Genomic DNA, 23,780 nt, shown 5'->3' with positions numbered 1-23,780 from the left:
CTAGTAAACTCCAATAAAAAAATATTAAATGAACTTGTGTATATTCATTGTAACCTCCATGTGAGGGAGAAGCAACTATGAAAAGGTTCAGGTTTGATCCCATATCATTGGACAATATTTTTGTAGATAGCTCATTAGATCAGTCAGCCTGAGGAAGAAATCCGCTGACAAGGAAAATGGTAGCTTTTCAATGGTCCGCAAGCAACCGGAGAGATGCGAAAGGGACCATCTGTTGAGGTTGGAAGAGAGACTCACAAGAGCCGACTTATTGTAGGAGGCTGAGTTCAAGACAGCAACCGATGTACCCTCCACCCCCGAAAGGTCACCATCTCGCAGGCTTGCCGGAAGGGCCCTTTAGAAAGGAGTAGGGGGAAAGCGGGAAGAGGAAGGTGGCAACGAAGAGGAGGAAGAAGGAGGGAGCCCCAGCCGGCCACGAAGCTCTCGGCGACGCTTCATCACTAATAATGATATTGTAATGATATTGTACCGAGTCATGAGTTGACTCACTGAGTTTGCAAACTACATTCACAACTTTAGATCAAACAAATAATACTTGTAACTATTTTGTTTTAAGTGCTAATGGTGTTTATGGAATAAAATTACCTATGATCTACTAATTTCTCAATGAGCTTAATGGACTATGGTTTTGACCAAGGCTATTGAAGCATTGAACAATTTATAGGAGAATTGAGCTAACCAATGTTGCTAGATTTGGTATTTGAATAAAGTGGATTTAAGAAAAAACCCTGAATCAACCTACATTGAATCGGTCTTTTATTTTTTTAATTTCAAGAAAAATTATATATAGGCCAGTTCAGAGGTCGACTCGTTTTCAGCCCGATTCAGATGAATTGAGCCCAAATTGGCCATTTTTACAAGGGCTTTGGATCGACCCTTGCATCGAGAAGAAGGGGATCAATCCGATTCGAACCAGCCTAAATGATTTTGATAACATTAGAGCTGACATGTCCAACTTTGTTTCTGCAAAATATTACATTAGGTTCAATTTAATTTCCCCGATTACTCAAGTGTTGGCTAAGTTCTACTCTGTGCAACAAAAGACATAGGTCCAAGGTGTTTAAGCCTACTTGGTCCAATCACCCAACTCTTTCTCATAAAAAACTCCCGCATCCACATTCTCTTGGATTTGAAAAACCTCGTAAGGCTTGAGACCCCAACCACAAAAATCTTGATCCTAGACCCTCTTGGTTCTATCCATCCTTGGTTAACCAACTTATTTAAAAGAATTTTAAGGGATTTGGCGTCCAGTCCAAAACTATTGAATCAATGGTGGATTTTTCAATATCATTTGATCCAAAACCTCAAAGACTATGCAAGTAGGATACAGAAAAAAGATGGTGGGGAGAGTCAAACTGCCATATTTGGGGGCTTCCCTCTAAAATAGGTTCAAAAGTTCTATAGCAGAATTTTGAATTGCCCTTTCTGCTGCGGGTCTCATGGGGAGTGTAGCAGAGAGGCAGCTAATCCACCACCTCTCTCACTCCAAATATAGTGAAGAAAATCCACCTGCCGCCTTCCAAATTTGGAGGTGCACCCTCAAATCCCATCTTGCGTTTCCGAGCGCCTCACCCTCCAAAAGTGACATTCCACGCTCCCCTCCTCGCCAATACGTCGAAATGACGCATACCCACATTGCCATATTGAGAGATTTGCCTGTTTTGGGGATACCCACCCGCCAATGCCTCCTCCTCGTTACCCCAATGTGGCATAGAGCAATAAATATGGGACGCTATTGGAACCAATGCTCATTTTTCCCCTTTTGGTAAAGCGTTTTCTCTTTAAGAATTGTGTGGGTTTTATGGTTTTCTGGTTTTCTGGTTTTCTGGTGGGTCTGTGAAGAGGGGTTGGGGAGAAGGAGAGGGTGAGATGGGGAGGGGGAAGATTGAGATCAAGAAGATCGAGAACGTCGCCGCCAGGCAGGTCACTTTCTCGAAGCGCAGGGTGGGGATGCTGAAGAAGGCCAGGGAGCTGGCCATTTTGTGCGACGCGGAGATCGCTGTCATCGTCTTCTCGAGCACCGGGAAGCTCTTCGAGTTCGCTAGCCATTGGTATAATCATATATCCCTTTTAGTATTTGTGCATGCCCGACTTGCTTTGGTGTGCCCATGTGGTTTTGTTGATAAGAAAGGGATGAAGATGGTGACTCTGTCTAGAAATGTTTGTTCATGGATCATGATGTTCAATTGAGCGAGAAGCTGTATTGTTTTCTAGATGGAAATCTGGTGGACAAATTTTATATTCAGTATAGCACTGTAAATATGAATTTGATTTCTAGTAATGCATGATTAAGTGACATATGATTTTAGTATTGGTGATGCTGATGCATGAAAATGCTTGAAGGCTATATTTACAAGTTCAATGATGCGTGCGTTTGCTTTGTACTGTCTTTTCTAGTTAGAGATAGAGATTCTTACTAGCTGTGATTTGTTGATGATATGCTCATGTTGTCAATGTACACCATGTTAATAGTTACTAATTTCCCGTTTGTTTTTTGCAAACAGAAAAGGGATTATGATCTGCTTATAGTTTAAAACTTGATTCTATTTAAGTGCTTGTGAATCCTGAATTTCTTATGGTGGCATATTTGTGTCTCTTTGTTTATAAGAATGCACACATTGATTGGAAACATTATTTTCTTGAAATTTCCAATCTGAAAGCATCTTTCAGCCACAAATATATCACTTCACTTTTTTTTTCCCCCACTTATCTTTGATTTTGTTTTGGTGTTCCTAATCTAATGCCTATATCTTAAATAGTGATGTGTATTGTTCTATAGATGTACAACTCTGTTCTTCATTTTGTTTAACTTTTGATGAAACCAGCAGAAATAAAAAGGTTCAAATTGAAAAGGGTAAAAAACTCCGACCAATTAATTTTTTTGGTTGCCAAAATCTTCTATCTATGTTGGGATGATCACTTCTTCAGGAAGCCACTTCGGAAGCTGGAGACTAAGCACTTCTGAAACTCAATTCCCTTATCATAGGAAACACACTTCCAAAGACATCAGATTTTGAATATGAGAATTGAATTTTCACAGAAAAACAATATATTCACATAATTGATGAGTTGTGATTCTTATAATAACACTACCATAGTTAACCCTTTTAATTAAGTTAAAAAGTAAACCTTAAATGACGATATTCTCACTTTTGTTTCTTACATCACTTCTCGGTTAAGGGTGGACACTGGGTCGGGTCAGGCCGAACAAGGAGCCCGTAAAGGCCTGACTGACCTAAATTCATTTTCAGCCTGTTGAAAGCCTGACCCAAAAATTATCAGGTCAGCCATTAGGCTCGGGTTCTTTTGGTCGGTCTGCTACTTGCCGATAATTATCATGTCATCTGGAATTCATATTTATCATACCAATGGCTTGAACAAAAACGCCTTCACATGCATTAAAAAGTTGGTTTTCATCCTTTATCACCTGACAGCCACTAGCCAACTGTCACTTATCACCTTCTAAAAAGTTGAAACCGTTGCATGAAGAATTGAAACATTGTAGTTAAAATCTGGAGCTCATGCAAATATATTTTTTTGAAAATTGCAGTGAATGTTGAGTTTAAATTTGGCAGCACATAAAACTTAGCCATGATTTTTTTTCAAGCATTTGTTTAAACATGGAGGGTATAAAGCCCCGACTTGGGCTGACACTGGTACCCGAGCCCGACCTGGTAGTTTATCGGGTTGGGCTTGGCCTGACTGTTATCGGCCTGTGTCTATAGATGACGTCCCAAGCCCAGACCATAATGGGCTGGATACCTGGAGCCCAATAGGTACCAGGCCCAACGCCCACCCCTATTCTTGATTCTGCTTCCCTCTTTAGCAACTTTGCATAGGACTATCCACTAATTAGTGATAATTAATGTAATAAGTATGACAAATTGACAAAACAACTATGTGCCAAAAAATGAACTTGTATTTCCAGTATAAGATCTTCATTGCTCATCTATATTGCCATCAGTTACTCTGCAAAAACTGAACTTGGCAAACCTGATAAGGAAAATTGTAGCTTCAGTGATATTTTCAATTACCATGGACTAACTCAACTAATGATATCTAGCATCAACTCAAAGAGCAATGAGTTCTACTAAGTTTATGTATTGCCTTAACATTTTAGGTCCCATTTAGATGTCACTGAAAACCAGGTTTTTAACCTAGTTTTCAGTGTAAACCAAGTTTAGCGGCTCAAACCATGTTTTGTATCCATTTTGGATTTAACTGAACATGGTTTCTTCCATTACCAGATTTTAATGAGAACTTAGTTTGTGAAAAGCCAGCCTCACCCAAGTTTTTCACTTTCAAAAACCTGGTTTATGGGGGCTGGCCTCTCACCCCCATATGTTGCACTCTCCCTCTCTAACCCCCCATCTCGCCCTTTCCCACATGCCATCCATCATTTTAAGAAAGCTCATGTTTATCATACTGCCTCATTCCCTGGTTCAAAGGTCAGACTATGAAACCTGATAATGTTTGGGCTAGGGGTGGCAATCGGGTCGGGTTGGCGGGTCAGCATACCTCAACACGAACCCGACCCGTTTATTAAACGGATCGGCTGTGGCAAACATGAACACGACCCATTTATTAAACGGGTAACTCGACACGACATGGTTAACCCATTTAATAAACGGGTCAGGTCGGGTAAACGGGTTGGCGGGTTAGCGGGTCGGGTTCGGATAAACGGGTTGGCGGGCGGGTTCGGATAAACGGGTTGGCGGGCGGGTCGGGGTCGGGTAAACGGGTTGGCGGGTCGGGTTATGGTAAACGGGTTGACCCACCCGCCTAACCCATTTATTAAACGGGTCAGCCGGGTTGGCATACCCCTAACATGAACCCGACCCGTTTAATAAATGGGTTAGGCGGGTCGACCCATTTACGAAACGAACCCGTTTAAGCCAAACCCGAACCCTGCTAAGAAGCGGGTTGGCAGGTCGTGTCAGATTTTGCCACCCCTAGTTTGGGCTGCATTATACTTTTGTGTTGAAAAAGATCATATGCTGCTACCAAATTGAAAAACCATCATGTTGGAAGATGCAACTCTCCTTGGATACACACCTTCTTTGTCTTTCCCAGAGTTCACCTTCTTTAATGCACTTTCTGTTACCAATACCAGGCCTCCAGGAACCTAGTGCGTAGTGACCTGTGACCTGCAACCATGGCCTAGTGAGTCCTACAAAAATGATGGATAGCTTCATAATCTTATAGATCCTAAACATCCTTTCCTGTTACTGGGCAGCTTTCACCAGTCTTCAAATCTTTCAGAGTTTCAGTTGAACCTAAGATCCTCCCAGTAACAACTCTTTAAGATTCCAAAGATGCAACTTTAACATTTTTGCATCATCATAAGACTGGTGCATTCTTTAATCTTATAATGTCCATCTGTGAAGTATGGAGTCTGTCTAAATCACTCAAGTCAGCTTGAAACAACTCTTGTCTGTGACCTGAGCTTGATGTATCTTATTATGTGATCGGCTGATGATGATCAGGTTGGTGTTGCCACACGCTATTTGTTGTTCCATGTTTTGAGTTTTTGACATCGGTTTAGGTTTGACTCAGAGGCACTTTTACTGAGTGTAATATTTCCTTTCTGGTTTTCAGGCATGTATATTTCTTACCGCCTTCAGTGGTGTCAAGTTTAATTTTATTTGATGCAGTCTATAATGTAAAGTACTACTTTATGTGAAGTTCATATCTAAAAGGCATCCAAGTCCTGTTGTTTTGAAAAATAAAGGTATAGAACTTCAGTACTGTTTCATTAAATCAATCAATAACTAGTTACTGTTCTTTAGCAATCAATAAGCCTCCAGATCTAAGTGAACTAGACTTTTACATGGAAGAAGCTGCGATAGGCGATACCTTCCTATTTTCATTTCACAAGTTCTGTCATTCTGAGGTTTTAAAACTAATATAATATATTTCTAAGAACAGTGTTAGGCACCTATTTACAAGCTGTGTAATATGCATTGGTTTAATGGAAAGCTTTTAGTGGGTTAGCACTTTGCAATTCTATAATCTGAAAGGTCACATATTTAATGTTGTAGTGGAGCCACCACTTGTGCTATTAAGTTGCACGCTAGTTATGCTTATGAAATATTAAGAATTGGGAATTGCCTGGAAAGTTTCTGAACTTGTTAGGCCTAATTTTTTGTTTTCCTTTCTTATGAAGCATGAAAAGGACTATTGCCAGATACAACAAAGCTGTTCAACATTTGGGCCCTTTCCCTGATATTGAAACTGAGGTAACTGCTGCATATTAATTTGATAATTTTCAGTTAGCAATATGGAGGATTATATTGGTGATGATTATTGACTTATTTGTAGTCTTATTATTTTCATGAACTAAATCCAACATTTGATATTTGCATGCCGTACTTTCATTGGATTTGCATTATTTTGTTTAATTAAAAACATGTTCTGAAGGGTGAATTCTCAGATCCTTTCTTCATCTAAGACATTTTGTTCTTCTAGGTGCTGTAAATTTGTTAGGTGGAAAAGATTTATAACACTTCTTATAGCAATTTTTTAGAAGGATCCTCTTAAATGTGAAATATACAAGCCATCAACACTGTGAAAAACACATTTCTTTTCCTGCAACAGGAATCACTACATTGACACTGTTGCAGCGTACTTTGCTGATATTTCTGGTATGAATGTCAAAATCTTGTCGACAGCATGCTGTGTGGTTCAGAAAGAACATGTTAGAGGTCTGATATCCCTTCCAAGTAACAATCTTCATGATTCACAATCATATCTTGCGTGTACATGTTAATAAGGATGATCTAGATCTTTATGATATTTGGGAAGAACCTAGAGGCATCTCAACAAGGTTCAAGGTTTCCATATTCTGGTCTTTATCTTAGTGCATCCAGGGCTTTCTTCATCCATAGCATTTCTTTTTGTCCTAACTACTGTAAAATATGTGGCAAGGATTTAACACATTGCCTATAGCAATTTGGAGTGATCCTCTAAATTAGTAGTACAGATGAAGAATGTAAACAAATCATCTGTGTACAGCACATATCTTTCTTCTCTATGCAAAAGAACATGGCTACATTAACTTCACTTTCATTATAGCACAGCATGTGCTGGTTTTTATGGTTCAAAAGGGTAAATCTATGTCACACAGATACTCTATTTTCACCTCTGTATCATGTCCCCTTTATACTAGTTACATTGAAAACTTCAAAAAAATTGCTGTATCCCTGTATTCACCATCGTATCCATGTGATGTAGGGGTAAATGTTTTTTTTTTTTTCAGAAGATGCTGCTGGCTTCTCAACAAGGTTCAAGATCCCCAGGGTATTTGCATCTATGAATGATGTAGATTGAATAGATTTTTATTTTTTGGGGGAAGATCCTGCATTGATCTCTACATGGTTCGAGATTCCATGGTCTACTTTTACCTTAACCTTTCAAAAACAGTGAATCAGTTTTATGCAATATCCATAATATAGACAACATTTCTCAATTAGGGGATCCATGCTAATCATCCCTTGAGAACTGGTATTTGCAAAAAAATGTGGTAATATGTATGCAAAAAGGGTGGTTAAGTAAATTTAGTTAAGATACTTATCCAAAGTCACAGTGGTTCCAATTCCCTTCTTTATAATGTAAGATTAAAATATTCAATTGTTAAGGCTTTTTTATCCAACTTCCAGAAAATATACTGCTAACCAGTTTCACCTGCAACGGTTTGCAACCACGATATAAGATCTAGTGTGAGGCAAAGAGAAGGCTGATGGAGCATGGAGTGGAAGGGGAAAAAAATTGACTGCTGGTTACTCTTCAGTATCCATCACATAGTGTGGTTCTGTTCCAAAGTGCTTGTGATAAAAAAGGCCCCACTTGGTAGGGAATGTTGAACTCTAGTATTTCTATTGGGCATTCCCAAATATGTGAAGTTATTTATTATTTTTGCAAGAGAAGAATCCAACAACAACAACAACAACTACGCCTTCATCCCAAAACAATTGGGGTCGACGATATGAACCAAAAAATAAAATCATTCTGGGTCTTCCACATGAATCCTTCTCCTCCAATCATTTATATCCAATGCCATGTCCTTGGTGAGGTTCAAAGCATTCATATCCTTTCCTATCACCTCCATCCATGTCTTCCTAGGCCTACCCCGACATCTTTTAACTAATATATTTTTCCATTTCTCCATCCTTCTAACTGGAGCATCATTAGGCCTTCGTCGAATATGTCCAAACCACCGTAAACGAGTCTCTCTCATCTTATTTTCAATGAGTGCAATGCCTACCTTTTTACGTATCTCCTCGTTCTGAATCTTATTTTTCATTGTATTTCCACACATCCATCTCAGCATACGCATCTCAGCTACACTCGATGTCTCTTGGCATCATATTCAAGAATCATAAAAAACCTGAATTCCTAATTTAAGTTGGACGATACACTAGATTATTACAGGTACATGAATAGGGTATGTTCATTTGCTTTTGTACACCTAATCACTGATGAGAGATACATAATAGGACTTTAGATTTACATGGACAACACCATCATATGTCAAGCTATGTCACATGGGTGCGGGTGCGGGGATTCGGCACTTCCAAAAAACCCGGGTGCGGGGGTGCGGCAGGGGCAAAAATGTAAATATATATATATATATAAGGGGGGTCCAGGGGTTTCCCCTGGCGCGGGTCCCGCTGCGCGGTCAGCGGGCGGGGGTCCAGGGGGGGCGCCCCTGGCGGGGGGTTATAGGGGGGCAGCCCCCCCCCCCCCCCCAGATTTTTTTTAAATTCCGCAACCCATTTCATAGGGATTTTTTTGTTAAAAAAAAACCAAAAAAAATGGACCATTCGCAGCCCATTTCATAGGAAAAAAAAACAAAAAACAAAAAAATGGACCAAAATGACCCTGGGTGCTGTCAACGCACCCAGGGTCGGGTTGACCGCACCCGGTGCCGCACCCGCGTCGAGTCGCGTCGACGCGGATGCGGCACCCTGCTAGCCGAGTCCCTGTGACATAGATGTCAAGGTAAAAATTACATAATGGCCTCTGTAAACTAATTTTCCTCCAGCATCATGCATAGTTTTGATTTGATATTCAAGTTGATTTAGGGCTTCATAAGAGATCAACCATCTGATGCTTAGTACCAAAGTCACCAAATTTTGTGACAATTTTTGTTTACCATGTTTTAGAGTTTTTTTGGATGAAAATTTTGAAAAGGGTTAACTATCAATCAGCTTTAAATGCAAGATTATTCCATATAGCGGATGCTGCTGTATTATTTTTTGCAATACTGAAGGAATATCAATCACTCGCAAATAAGATTAGGAACATCTAACAAATGTAATGAAATCAAAATGCACAAAAGAGATGCCCCAAAAGGCTATAGAGAGTGCACAACCACACAAGAAGCCACTAATGGGCAAGATACAATGTTTACAAACAAGAAAACATAAAAATAAATAATCAATGTATTGATGAGATGCTAAAAAGCATTAAAGAAGAGAGGGGATAACAGCCTCTATTTATACACCAAAGGAGACCAAGGGGGGCTTCCATAGAGTCATTGGGAGCTTCCCACTGGTCATATTTATGACCGCTGGGGAGTGTCCCAATGACTCTATGTAGAGACCAAAAAGCCCTTGGTCAATAGAATAAAAGAAAAAAGATAAAAGAAAAATACAAAATAGTCCCTAGCACACTATTCTAAATTACATATGACAAAAAGACAAAAGTACCCTTGTGGGTTATGACAAATTACAAAAGTATACATATATATTTTAATATACATATATATATATATGTGTGTGTGTATATATATATACATTTTAACACCCTCCCTCAAACTTACAGTGAGATCACCGAAGGTTTGTTAAGGCGAAAATAAACCGAGGTGTAGGAAGCGCTTTGGTGAAAAAATCTGCAAGTTGATACTCCTATGTGACTTGCGGCAACGCAATAGTTCCTTTAAGATACTCATCACATACATAGTCGTGTGTCATCTCAATGTGCTTTGTTCTTTCATGGAAGGTGTGATTACTTGCAATGTAAATTGTACTTTTGTTGTTACAACACATCTTTTAAGGTTTGGAGATGGAAACTCCTATGTCTTGGAGAAGAGTCTTTAGCCATACCAACTCTATTATAGTTGTAGCCATTGCTCGATATTCTGCCTTAATTGAATACAGCGAGATCTTCTGTTGTTTTTTGCACCTTCAAGAAATATGGAATCTCCTAAGAAAATACAAAAAACAGTAGTTGAGATTCTATCATTTAAGTTACCACCCCAATTTGCATCAGTGTAAACAGTTAAATCTAAGGAGGAGGAAGAAGGATAAAAAAAACTCTTTTGAGATTTTGTTTTTAATATATTGAACAATCTTCATAATTGCACCCATGTGTACTGTGGTAGGAACATTATGAAACTAGCTTGCTGCATGGACCACATGAGCGATATCAGGTCGGGTGATAGAGAGGTAGGTGAGAGATTCAATCAATTGGCATTATGGCACAGGATCTTCGAGTAATACACCATCTTGAAGTCTTAATTTGGCATTTATGACTTCTGGGGTCTCCACCTTCTTTTCATCAGAAACTCCTTGTAACGCCCCAAATTTCAAACTTGCGAATCTTTTCAGAAAAAACATGCAAGAGACTAGAAATATCTCTTTCCTTTAGAGTTTGTTTATGAAATCAGCGGAAGATTTTTCTTTTGTTAAATCAGAAGGCAAGCTGACAACTTTGGGCACGTTAGCTAAAAGAACCAAAACTTACAAAATTAGGGTATCCTAAAAAAAATCTGTTACAAACCCAAAGCTTTCAGGACGCGAGCTAAGAGCAAGAAGAAGAAGTCTTGAAGCCATCTTGCAATCGCGCCATTGCCCGTAGTGTACCTAATCATCACCTGTACTCATAGAATGTGTTAGTTTCGCGAAAAACTAGTAGGTGCACAAGAGAGACTACAGGAAACTGAATTAAATACATTTAATTCAGTATGTTGAGCAGTTTAAAGCAGATATGCAGTTAAACAGGTAAGCAATACAATAAGGTAAGCAATGCAAACGGGTAAGTAGTGCAAACGCGTAAGTAGTGCAAGCGAGTAAATAGTGCAAATGTAAGCAGTTCAAATAAGCAAGCAGTGCAAAACATAGCAAGACGATTCATTTGATCGTAAGCTATGAACTACCACACAACAAGCTTGTTCTCGTTCCTAGAACAAGGTCTCTGCATCTAATCCAGATCATCGTTTATCGCTCTCACTACTTCTAACAAACGCTTTGTCCTGAACCACCTTAAACCATTCTCATCTCTCAAGGCCTTACGCGGCCAACTGTCACTGGTTATGACTCACTAAGGCGTCATACTTTCTCAGAAAAGCTCACCCTTCCGTAGAAGGTCCAAAACGTGATCATGATCTAAAATCGCTAAAGATCTGATTCACACATCAGGGATCAATATGTAATCATGCTAAAGCAGAAAGCCAAAACTATAAATTTATAACTGTCTATCTCAAACAATCTCAGAAGATCATCACAGCTCGCCATAACTTTTTATGGTAAGCAAAAACACAAGATTCACGTCGGATCGCTCGGTCCAGGAGATATACGACCTGACAAGGAATTACCGCCCTAGAGGGTATACCTGGTCTTGGACCATACACTTCCTCACAGGAGTTCACCGTCTTTGCGGCTACCCATTCGTGGACAGTGTACATTCTCATAGAGATTCTACCGCTCTAGCCGGATTACCCGATCTGGGAAATGTACAACCTCACAAGGAATTACCGCCCTAGATGATATACCTGGTCTTGGACCATACACTTCCTCACAGGAGCTCACCCTCTTTGCGGCTACCCATTCGTGGACAGTGTACATCCTCACAGAGAATCTACCACTCTAGCCGGTTACCTGATCTTGATTATACACGCCCTCGCAGATAATCCTTTGAAGATCCGGTCCTCAACCGACACTCTACTCGGTGATACATGTATTGATACAGTCGACTGCTTCAAACAATTGACCGCTCTTGGGTCAGTAGCCACCAATATGGGCACAAGCATGAATATCAGCAGTGTGTAGCGTATCACTGCACATGGTAAAACAAAACACACGAGAACATGCATATATGACAATCCAGCTGATTCTATAGGCGGAGAGTAACTAACTCTATCTGACATCCAAACAAAACAACTGAATAAGACAAGCACTCATAACAATGCTCGTAATACATACAATTATCATCAAATGGCTCAGTCCATCAACAAGTAATTAAATTAATCGTAAGGCATAAACCATTACATCACAAGCCATTAATAAGCAATCATACGACAACAATTATATCACAATATGTAAGCAGCTTATAAGACAAGCGGCCACATCAATCATAGTTGCCACCAGTTTGTAGATTACGAGCTGTATACAATCACATCAATCATAAGAGATGTAAGCCAACAAGTGTTACGCTACAATAAGCACCAAACAGTTCGACCAAGGGGTAAAGCAAATCAATGCTAATATATAGCAACTGGCATAATGCTATTATTATAAGCATTTAACTAGTATGAGAAGCTAGATGTTACTTAGCAAAGAACTGCGTAAGCAGTTTAACAACTAGAGTAACGCCTCGACAGGCGGGTACAGTTCAACGAGTAGCATACTGAACTACCGAGCAAGCAAGCAATCGACCAGTGTGAACAAACTTTATGTTTCGATATTACTAGCCTCCGGGTACGCACAGGCAAAACGTAGAAACAACTGAGACTAGTTCGGGCGTTTGTTATTCTATGTATTTTCAATAAAGATAGCTCATCCCATAAGGGTCCAAGAGTGCTAAAGTAATCTCTTACACTCATTTCTCCTTGCTTAATAGTCCGGATTTTTTCTTGGAGGAAGAATTGGCGAGCAAGGTCTTTTTGAGTATACATACCTTTCATAAAGAACCATGCTTCATTAGCCATCCAAAATTTAGTTATATAAAAAATCAAGAGCTTACACAAGGCTCTGATACCATGTAATGAGATATGCGGAAATACAAAAAGTGCTATAAGCACTTACAATGTCCACCAATGGACACACAAAAGAGATAATACCCAAGTCCACAAGGGACAACACAACATAAAATATAAATGCCTTTTTATTGAAAGAGAGGGAGCTCTCTAGAATAGAAATATACAAAGGGGTTCACCCCTATTTATACAAATAAAATGAGAGAAGGGGGAGGCCAAATGGTCTCAAAAGAAGAGCCACAAAGGGGGCTCCCATGGAGTCGTTGGGAGCCCCCAACGACTCAATGGTGGGACCCCCTTAAGTGGGTAAAAAAGAGGAAAATAAAAAAATAAATATAAACAATAAAAAGAGGAGAAAAACAAGTACCCCTAATGGGTACATGTGAAATGACTAAAATACCCCTATCAGGTATTGAATATATATATATATATATATATATATATATATATATATATATATATATATATATATATATATATATATATATATATATATTACATGTATTTTAAGCAACCATGCAAATTTTTTTGCATAGTTTATGAATAATGTTGACATGAAAATATGTGCCAACATTGCTAAGTTTAGAAAGGCCAATGAAGCATGGTCATTTATGAAGGGTATGTATACCCAAAAGGATCTTGCGAGGCAATATTTTTTGCAAGAAAAGATGAGAACTACTAAGCAAGGGGACATGAATGTTCGTGGCTTTTTTAGTTCTCTATCCTCTCTATGGGATTAGTTGACACTTTTGGAACCTAAATGGGTTGCCATTAAAGATGTAAAACTTAGGCGCCAAGAAATGCAAAGAGAACAATTTTTTTAATTCTTCCAATCAAATGGCCCTTATTTTGAACACGATCATAATTTTGACAGCAATTTAATGTGGATGTCAACCACAATCATTTTGGTATCATCTAGGACAAAAATTTCATGTTCTATGTGTTTAAAGTTCTGTTTTTGATAGATGATCCTACAAATTTCTCATTTCTCTGAGCTAATAGTTGATGCTAAAAGATTCTGATTTATATGGCCATAGTGTTTACTTTTGAGTAGCAAACAATAATATGATCTTGATGTTCTTCCATAAAATTTTCTGGCAGAAGCTTGCAGCTGAGGTGCGTGGTTTGAAAGAAGAGATCAGGAGACTTCAGTTGGCTAACATGTATGTGTGTTTTCACTTGTTGTTAAGGAGATATTAACATGTCTATCTTTGTATAATTAATTGTGTTATTTGTGTATCTGTTCCTTTAGGCAGATGATGGGTAAGGAACTCACAGGCTTGAGTTTGACGGAACTGCAGAACCTTGAATATCAACTAAATGAGGGGATACTGCGTGTGCAAGATAGAAAGGTGCGTAGAGTGTTTTATGTTTGTAACGATCTGTTAGGCTGAAAAGTTGCACATTTGCTGTAAGTTATTACTTAGGTGTCCCTTTCATTTACAAACTTGCAGTTCTATAGTCTTAATTAGGACATAAATTTTCAGGAGCAATTGCAATTGGAGCAGCTTGAGCATTCTCAATTAAAGGTAAACAAGATTATGCAAAGAGACAAGTATATATGACAACATATGGTGCATGACTTTGTTTCAGGAAACTGTGATTGTAATTCTTTGTTTATCTTGCCGCAAGGGGGTTTGGCGTAGTGGGATGGGGCCTAGGCTGCTAGGCAGGCAGTCTAGGTTCAAATCCTCTGGGCGTCACACTTTGTGCAAGCCGAAGCGTGGTGACTCCTTGGGGGCAAGGGCTAAGCCCACAGAGTTTTATGCTGCCAGAACAGTGATTGTAAGTAGGGCAGGCAGAGCCAGCACGGCTTGGTCTCTGATCCTGGGGGTGGTCTCTCTGTGTAAATATAAAAAAAAAATTCAATGTTTATCTTGTAAACTATCAAGCTTTATTTTGGGATATGTATAAAATTAAGAATGAGTGAACAAACAAGTACAATCTCAGAAGTGTTTCTTGAGTTCAATTTTCAAGGGAAATTTTGAGAATACATTTCAAACTGAGAAGACTTTTTGTTCTGCAAATTAAATACTGCCATACCAATGCAAGCATATTAAATTCCTGAGTTCTGTATGTGTTGCCATATGTTTTTTATTGTTCTTCCATGTCCACTAGTTCCTTCAACTTGTATCATATATCTCTTTGTGCATGTGCTGTTTCAGGTCTTCATTGCATACGCTAAAACCATTTTCAACAATATTCTTTTATTTTATTCATTGCATCGATGCCCATGCTTATTCCTTCTTGTGTCATATTCATAATGCTCCAGACCTCTACACTAGTATAATATTTTAAACAAAATTACTTGGTTTTCTTGTTGATTATTTGCAAAACCCATCTCCTATAAGAATGTAGGTTGCATTGATGTCTTCTGAAAATACCCTTTGATAAGTGAAGCCTCATTCACCACATAAAATGCCATTGACAGGGCCATGTCTCAACATTTGTTCTGAGTGAGTAATGCTTCTGGTCCTTGATTATTTGATGGGAAAGAAGTAACGTGCAGTATGAAATTATGTCTTTCATTTATATCAAAAAGATTGGAGGAGAAGGATTCATGTGGAAGACCCAGAATGATTTTCTTTTTTTGGTTCATATCGCCGACTCCAATTGTTTTGGGATGAAGGCGTAGTTGTTGTTGTTGTTGTTTATATCAAAAAGATGCATGTTTCTTGTCTTTATTCAGTCTCTCGTGTTCTCATATTTATCATTTTCTCTCTTTTTTTCCTTTGAAATGAAAAATTTGCTTTCAATAAAAAAGAAGAGATGATATTGGTGTTGCGTGAAAGAGGAAAGAGTTAATGAGAGAGAAAAAAACAATAAGATAAAAAACAGCATAGAATATTAATCAGATTCTAGAGCAATCGGAACAAGGTGTACTTCCCAATCTGTTGTTCTCAATCCATGATAAATCTGACCATTGCCATTTGGCTTTTGAAAGAGAAAATTCTGAGTCTGGATCTTCTCATGGATAGATATTGATTCCTCTTTTGCACCTCTAAAAGTTCTTTTGTTTCTCTCATATCAGACATACCACCTGGCAAGGAAAGTCCGGGCCATGAAAATCTGCGTAAATGAAAGTGTTTCCTATTCATGAAGGCATCAGTTTGACCACACTAGATGGAGGAATTCAATAAAGTGCAGGACCAAAAAAGATACCAAGAAGTCTCCTCACTTCACTTGCATGTGGCAAAAACTTGCTAGTCAGAAACATCACCTTTTGAGGTTATCTTACGTGATTACTTTATCTATTGAAATGACCCACATGAAGGAAACTGCTTTAGGATTAGGATGTGATCCCCCTGTAGTCTTTTTGGTGAAGATGTCATTTTAAGCTATGTTTGGAAGCCTTGAATCGGAGGTGTGTTTTTGCACTTTCCCCCAGTGCTCTCATATTCTCTGCTGTTTGGGAGCAGGGATGTTGCCAAAACACTGCATTGAGAATGGAGTTGGCAGCTCATGCACCACATTTCAACACCATTCACAACAGGATGTTTTTGGCAACTCCATCCTCAACACCACATTTTGGCAAATCCATGTTTGGAAATTGTGTTACCATCTCAATGCAAGTCTCTCAAACAGAGCCTTAATGGTTCTGGCAGAGATAGATAAGATTTAGGAATGAATGGACCTTCTTTAGCACTGTTTCAAACTATAGAGTCCTTGGAGTTTGAAGGGCTTATTTGGGCCAAGATCTGACTAAGTGAGATCCAGTCATTTATGTCATTATGCATAAGTTCTAAAATTGTGGTCCCAAAAACCAGCTCCAAACTATAGTGACAAATATCGCGAGATTTATGAAAATCTCATGATAATATCACGAGAAATTGCCTAAAAGTTTTAAATGGCAATTTCTCGCAAAATTTTCAAAATATCGTGAGATTTATGAAAAAACATAAATACTGCAATTTAAATGCGATATTTACGTTTTAAACGGCTATTTATCATGAAAAAAACCGTGTATTTTTATTTTTAAATAATTTTTATTAATATTTTCTTATAAAAATATTTTTTGTATTTTTAATTTATTTTTTATTGCCGGGATTTTGCCAAAAAAATGTGAGATTTATGAAAATTTTTCAATTTTTCACGAGTTTTTGAAAAACGAGATTTTGCCGAACAAAACGTTTGTCACTATGCTCCAAACCACCAGCTCTCTATTGAAGTTTGTTTATTGGCAAGATGAAATAGTTTAGCAAAACCTTTCCTTCAGGCCCACTTTCCAGGCTCATGCATCCAACCAGAAACTAATCTTTCTTCCATTGTCCAGTCTGAGAGATCCTGTCCTTGAATTCTCTCAAAACATGACACCATCCCTTCCATAATCCTGAAACTTTGTTTCACCTAATTCTCCATTCTCATCTAAAAGTCTTGACCTCTGTCTGTCATCATAGTAGAGTTTGCATCACCATTTGATGGAAAAAACTTTATCTAGCACACCTAACTTTCTGATGCCAAGACCTCCATGATCTATTAGAAATGTAATTGTACTCCATTCTACTAAGTGCAGATTCATTTCAACGTCCAATCCTCTCAACAAGAATTTTGCAAATTTCTTAGAAGAAAGTAGGCTTTCTATCTTCCTTATGAGCTGGAATATGGTGAGAAGGTAGGAAGCTATGTTTAGTAACACATGTCTAATCATGGTTATCCTCCCGCAAATGACAGTACAAGAGTGCAGCTTGTTATTCACCCCAGCTTTCACTCCCTCCCAATGATTCAAATTAGATACACAATAAAAATGACTGCCAACTTCTTCAGTTCTTCTTTAACTCCTTATCTGCATTGAGGACAATCATTTTGCTCTTGGATTCATTAATGCACAAACCTGACACTAGAGAAAAAACACTTGAGCAACCTAGTTCTCTAAATCTGCTGTACATCCACATCCTCAAAAATTTGAACGGGTCATCTACAAAGAGAGTTGGAATAAGTGGAGGTAGACCCAGAATGTGTGTTTCTCCAAGAAGCCATTCCTTGTTGCTTTCTTCAGTAGTGTGCTCAGACCTTCATAGGCAATATCGTAGAGTATTGGAGAGATTGGATCTCCCTGCCTAAGTCCTCGATTGCTCTTATTATGTCTTACAGAAAAAGTGGCTGCTGAAAGGATATTCATGATCTAATTTATCCATGCACTTCTCAGCTCCATTGATTCCATGCAACATTTGGAGTATCTCCTTTCAAAGGAATCAAATGCCTTGTGCTGGTCCACCTTTAAAGTAAATGCCTTCATACCCTTGCTATATATGGTCTGGAGTCTGGACTGTTTCATTGGGATCCCACATTCATGAATCAGCCTTCCTGGAATAAAGACATGTTGATTCAGCAAGATCAATCTTCATCTCAGTCTTTCAGCTAAAGCTTTTTGTTAAAATCTTAACATGAAATTCAGTAACGAGATGGGTCTAAATTTGTCTATGTCATTGTTCTGTCTTGTTTTGGAATAAGAATAGTTACTGATTGACATATCTCCTTCAACATCCTTCCACTAGAATGAAATTCCCTTAAGATATCAAGTAAATCTTCACAATCTTCGCAGATTATCCTAAAAAATTCAGATGAAAAGTCGTATGAACCTGGGGCATTATCCCTAGGCATATTCCAGACGGTTTCCTTATTCTTGTCTGCATTGAATGGGGCCATGAGCTCAGACTTGTCTTTGATGCTGATACTATTGAAAGGTGAATCTGCCAGGGAGGCATTGACTGAGTCAGCCTTCATTTCTTCTTGAAATAGGCAGTGATAGCCTGGACTAAATTTTGTTCATCCCCCTTGCTACCATCAATCAACAATGAAGGTATGAAATTTGTCTTCACTCTAGACAAGGCTAAATAATGAAAAATTTTCGTATTTGCATCTACTTTATTCCAGGTAATTTTGAATCTTTGTTTCCAATATATCTCCTAGACTCCTAGTGAATTCTTCATTTGGAAATCATCATTCTAAGGCCTGGCATTTCTTCTAAAAGCTTCACCATCTTTGAAACTGCTTACTGACTGACCTTTCTTTGCAACTTGCCACTGGTTCCCATCCTTCTATTTGCTTGAATTTTGCTGGCCTCATCGATTTTGTCCAGTTATTATGCTTGATTACAGAATTTTCAGTTTACACACGAATCTTAGGTCTGTTCTACCTAGTTGATCCACCCTCCAGTTGGAGGTACAAGTTTAAGCTTATATTTTCTCTTAGGCTCTATCTGGGAACCAGGAGATGGGAGGGGAGACGAGGATTCAGTGAATCTCCTATCCTCTATGCTGTTTGGGAGCCTGGATTTAGGAGATAGGAGTGGAGATGACCTCTCATCTCCCAATTTGAAATACATACTCACAAGGATGTAGTTGACAACTCCACTCCCATCACCCATTTTCATCTTCACTTCCATCACCCCTCTCACCAGCTCCCAAAGAGAGCCTTATTGGTGATCATTTTCTCATATTCATGTTTCTGCTGCTTGATGTTACTGTGCTTAAGGTTCTTTTAGTCTTTTATTTGAACGTCATAAATCATCATGTTACTTTATGAGATAAACCTGTTTCAACCAAATTTAAGTTTCAATATGATGTTACTCTGCTTTTTGAAGGAAAAACACAATAGAAGGGAAAACTAGACATTGAAGAAGCCGGCAATCCCTAAATTCAATTTGATATTATGCATGTTTACATGCACACACACATGCGTACACATGAACATGTGGAAGAATTCATAAATTGTGCTAACATATACTTGAAACTTTGTACTTTGTTTATTAACAGGTTGAGGGCCTTCAAGTTTTGTTGCCTGCACCCGTGAAACTGAAACCATGTCTTGAATTCCGTTCATTTGATGGCATTTGTCACAAAAAGCATGACTTAACAAGCAGGCATTTATTGTACAACTGTAAATACGTGAAACATGAAGATTCAGATACTTCCTTACACTTGGGGTAATTTATCCTTCAGAAAAGTTTATGCGTTTCTTGGAAAAATATATCTTTTGGCTTGCTATCATATTGCTAATGCTAATTCAACCTTTTCCTAGGACTTCTGTGCATTTTTTAGGCATCTTGCATGCAAATTTATTTAACCTTGTGCTCCCTATGCTCAGGGTAGTTTGTATTTTGATCTTTTCACAAAGACTATAGCTGATAATTCTATAGGATCTTTATTACTAATAACAAGTCGCTATTTTAAGTATCATTAATATGTTACCTTGTTGATGTTGATATTCTCTTGCCATGGAGAATTTGGACATGCACACAGTGGGCATTCAACACTCCTGTTCAAAAAACTATAAGTAAATGGGCTACTCGTTCTCCAATATAAGGCTTGTCATTACGAGGTGTTGAAACAGTTTTATGATCTGGCGACTTACACAGTTCCATACAGGTGCTGCTACCCGGCCACCTCATCATGTTTAAATGGGATTGCCACTTGTTAAATTGTACACACACACACACACACACACACACACACACACACACATATATATATATATATATATAAAGTCAACCATGACTTGATCCAATGGCTAGATTTCTAGCCATTGGACTAGGTCTAACGGCTAGAAATCTAGCTGTTGGAGAGGTCCTCTCTCTCTTTCTCTCTTCTTCTAGCTCTCTTTCTCTCCCTCTTGTATATATAAAATAATAGGGGTTCTCCCCTTTGTAAAGGTATGCTTCTTGCACACTTGTGATATTGAATAAAATATTATTTTTTATATTTGCTTTATTCCGTGTATTCCCTTTGTGGGGTTTGTGAGTGTATTCCTTAGAGAACACTTGTTTACTTATCCACTTCATTGGTGGACTTATTGTTCGCGATTGAAGGTTCTTTGATTGCTTTACACCACTAAGCTGTTATCATTTCAATTAAGACTCTAAGGGATATTAAGAAATGGAAAAACTTAGTTAATTCTTGAAAGTCAAAATACCTTTCCATTTGATACTTGTTCATGAAAATATTCTGGTAAAGCCTTGCAGAAATGAATGGCTTTTGTGATTCTTTTGTTCACCTTGCATTAGATATATGTCTGTCCTTTCTGCTCTTGCAGTAACAATTTTCATATGTTGCAGTAGTTGTCACTATCATTTTTCTTTCTCTCTGCAGCATCTGTTTATTATGAACCAGTTTCACCACTTTTACTTCTTATATGAAATCCTTGTAAATGTCTCTTGAATCTTGACTGATCGCTGCTTCTGGCTTTTTGCCCTTATCTAATGACTGCACAAAGCTGCACCATGTTCTGTCAGTCATTCCATCAGCTTGCCTTCATGCATGGAGGACATCCCTTTGACCTAATCTTATTCATGTTATTTTTTATCAATAAATTCTTGTTGATGTTTTCTGTGATCAATGTTGCCTAGTTTAGTTTCAGCCTGGTGTCAGGGATCTCTTATATTTCCTAGTTGGTTGGGAATTGTTGAACTTGAAGACAGTAGAAATCAAACTACAAACCAGAAGGGAACGACTCTTTCTTGGGTTATGTGCTTCCTTCCCATCCATGGGACTGAGATCGATTGTCTCTGCTTTTTGTGATGCCACTTGAGATTATGGTCTATTCATATGTAGTGCATCTATCCACCAAAGTGTTCTTCAACAGTATGCAAATCTTGAACAGTTCCAACTGTCTTCCAAGGCTGTTTGAGCTAGGTTCTATTTTGCCCACAGAAAGAGGAGAGAGGCTGCTCTGGAGGTTGATCTTTTGAACTGGATTCCTTGCAGAAATAAATGGATCAGATGAAAGTATCACTTGCATGACTAGGATTCTCTTATCATTACCCACACCAACTAAAAATTAATCTACCCAACCTTAATAGTTTCTGCTTAAATTAGTGTTAAGAGTTGCAAGTAGAAACACCTGGGTTATAAAGCTACTTGGGTGCCCCCTTTTCTCTTATACTACATGGATTTTGAGAAATACCCAAAGTGGATTTTGATCTATGGCATAAGAGACTTGGCCATCCTAGTGTATCCAAGATCCAATTTTTTTCAAAGATGATTTTTTTTTTGTAATTTTGAAAACTTTACATGTGAAAATTGTATTTTTGGTAAAATGAGGAGATTACATTTTCAAGAAAGAACCTTCGTTTCTTTTCAACCACTTGAGTTAATACATTCGGATGTATGGGGACCCGCACCTGTTATATCAAAAGGTGACTTTATGTATTATGTAATTTTTGTGGATGATTTTACAAGACATACTTGGATATATTTTCTTAAACATAAGTCTGAAGTTTTCTCATATTTTCAAATATTTCATAATTTAGTTACAAATCAATTTAAAAATGATATTTTCATCTTTCGCACTAATTCAGGGAAAGAGTTTTTATCAAAAGAATTTAAAGATTATCTAAATCTATACAGTATTACACATCAAAGATTATGTCCCTATACCCCTCAACAAAATGATTTAGCTAAAAGAAAGCATAGGCATATTATAGAGACAATAAGAACTTTACTTATTACACATCAAGTGCCTAAAGCTTTTTGGGCCGAAGTCACTCTAACTACAGTTTATCTTATTAATAGAATGCCATCTTCTTTTTAAAAAAATGTATCTCTTGTTGAAAAAAATTCAAACATATTCCAGATTACTCTAGGTTAAAGATTTTTGGATGCAAGTGTTTTGTTTTTTTCTGACAAAAATGACAAATTCTCTCATTGTGTTATTCCTTGTGTTTTTCTAGGATATGCAAATTATCAAAAAGGCTACAAATGTTTTGACTTTAAAAATAAAAAGTTATATGTGTCAAGAAATGTATCTTTTTTTGGAAAAGGAAAGTTTTTTTGAAAGTGAGAACATTAAGGAAATAAATTAGCATTATTTTTTATTGGATTTAGCTCTAAAGATTGATGAGTGTGAGATTGATGACAACCAAGAATATAAAAGTGATATGTTACGTGCTGAATCATTTTATAATAATCAAGATTGTATTCAATACTCTAGACGGGGTAATTTAGAACATCCATGTTCTCTCGAAAAATATACTAGTAATGAAGGACAGAAAGAAATACAAACAAGAAGGTCATGTAAATTGTCAAAAGTTTCTGAAAATTTTATGTCCTATGAGTCTTTTTCATCTAAGTATCAAGCCTATATTGCATTAATACATTCCTACATAGAATCTTCTAACTATGCTGCAATAAAGGAACATTTTAAATAGGTAGAAGCATAATTAAATGCCTTAGAAAAGGTGAATACCTAGATTATTCAAGATATTCCACCAAACAAAAAGTCAATAGGTTGTTAATGAGTATATAAAGTTAAAATCAAGAGTGACAGAACTCTTGAAAGGTATAAGGCCAGATTAATTGTCAAGGGCTATTCTCAAGAGTATGGAATGGACTATGAAGAGACTTTTGCACCAGTTGCTAGAATGATCACAGTTAGGACCTTAGTAGCCATTGCCTCTATAAAGAAATGACCTATATATCAAATGGATGTCCAAATTATATTTCTCAATAGAAGCTTAGCTGAAGAAGTTTATATGAAATCGCCACCTGATATTAATATTCCTAAACGAAAGACTCTTCGTTTAAATAAGGCTCTGTATGACCTTAAACAAGCCTCAAAAGCTTGGTATAACAAATTTAGTTAAGTTATGCTTGATTTTGGTTTTCAATCTTGTCTTACAACTTTATTTGTTAAGATTTCTGATGCAGGTATTATTTTTCTTCTCCTCTATGTAGACAACGTGATCATCACCAGAAGTGATAAACAGGGAATTGAAAACATTATTTTTTTTCAAAATACACTTTGAAATGAGTGATTTGGGTTTTTTAAAATTTTTTGCTGGTATAGAAGT

At 37.7% G+C, this 23,780-nt stretch overlaps 1 pseudogene; it reads left to right on the top strand.

Annotated features, from left to right (window-relative positions):
- Window positions 1–1,887: 1,887 nt before the first annotated feature.
- On the top strand, window positions 1,888–21,619 carry LOC149836994 (agamous-like MADS-box protein AGL15; annotated as a pseudogene).
- Window positions 21,620–23,780: the final 2,161 nt, after the last annotated feature.

This window comes from Nuphar pumila, chromosome 5 (genome assembly GCF_984573655.1).
Source record: "Nuphar pumila chromosome 5, dmNupPumi1.hap1.1, whole genome shotgun sequence".
Taxonomy (NCBI): Eukaryota; Viridiplantae; Streptophyta; class Magnoliopsida; order Nymphaeales; family Nymphaeaceae; genus Nuphar; species Nuphar pumila.
The sequence above is the reverse complement of the archived record's forward strand: the minus strand, read 5'-3'. Positions and strand labels throughout refer to the sequence as shown.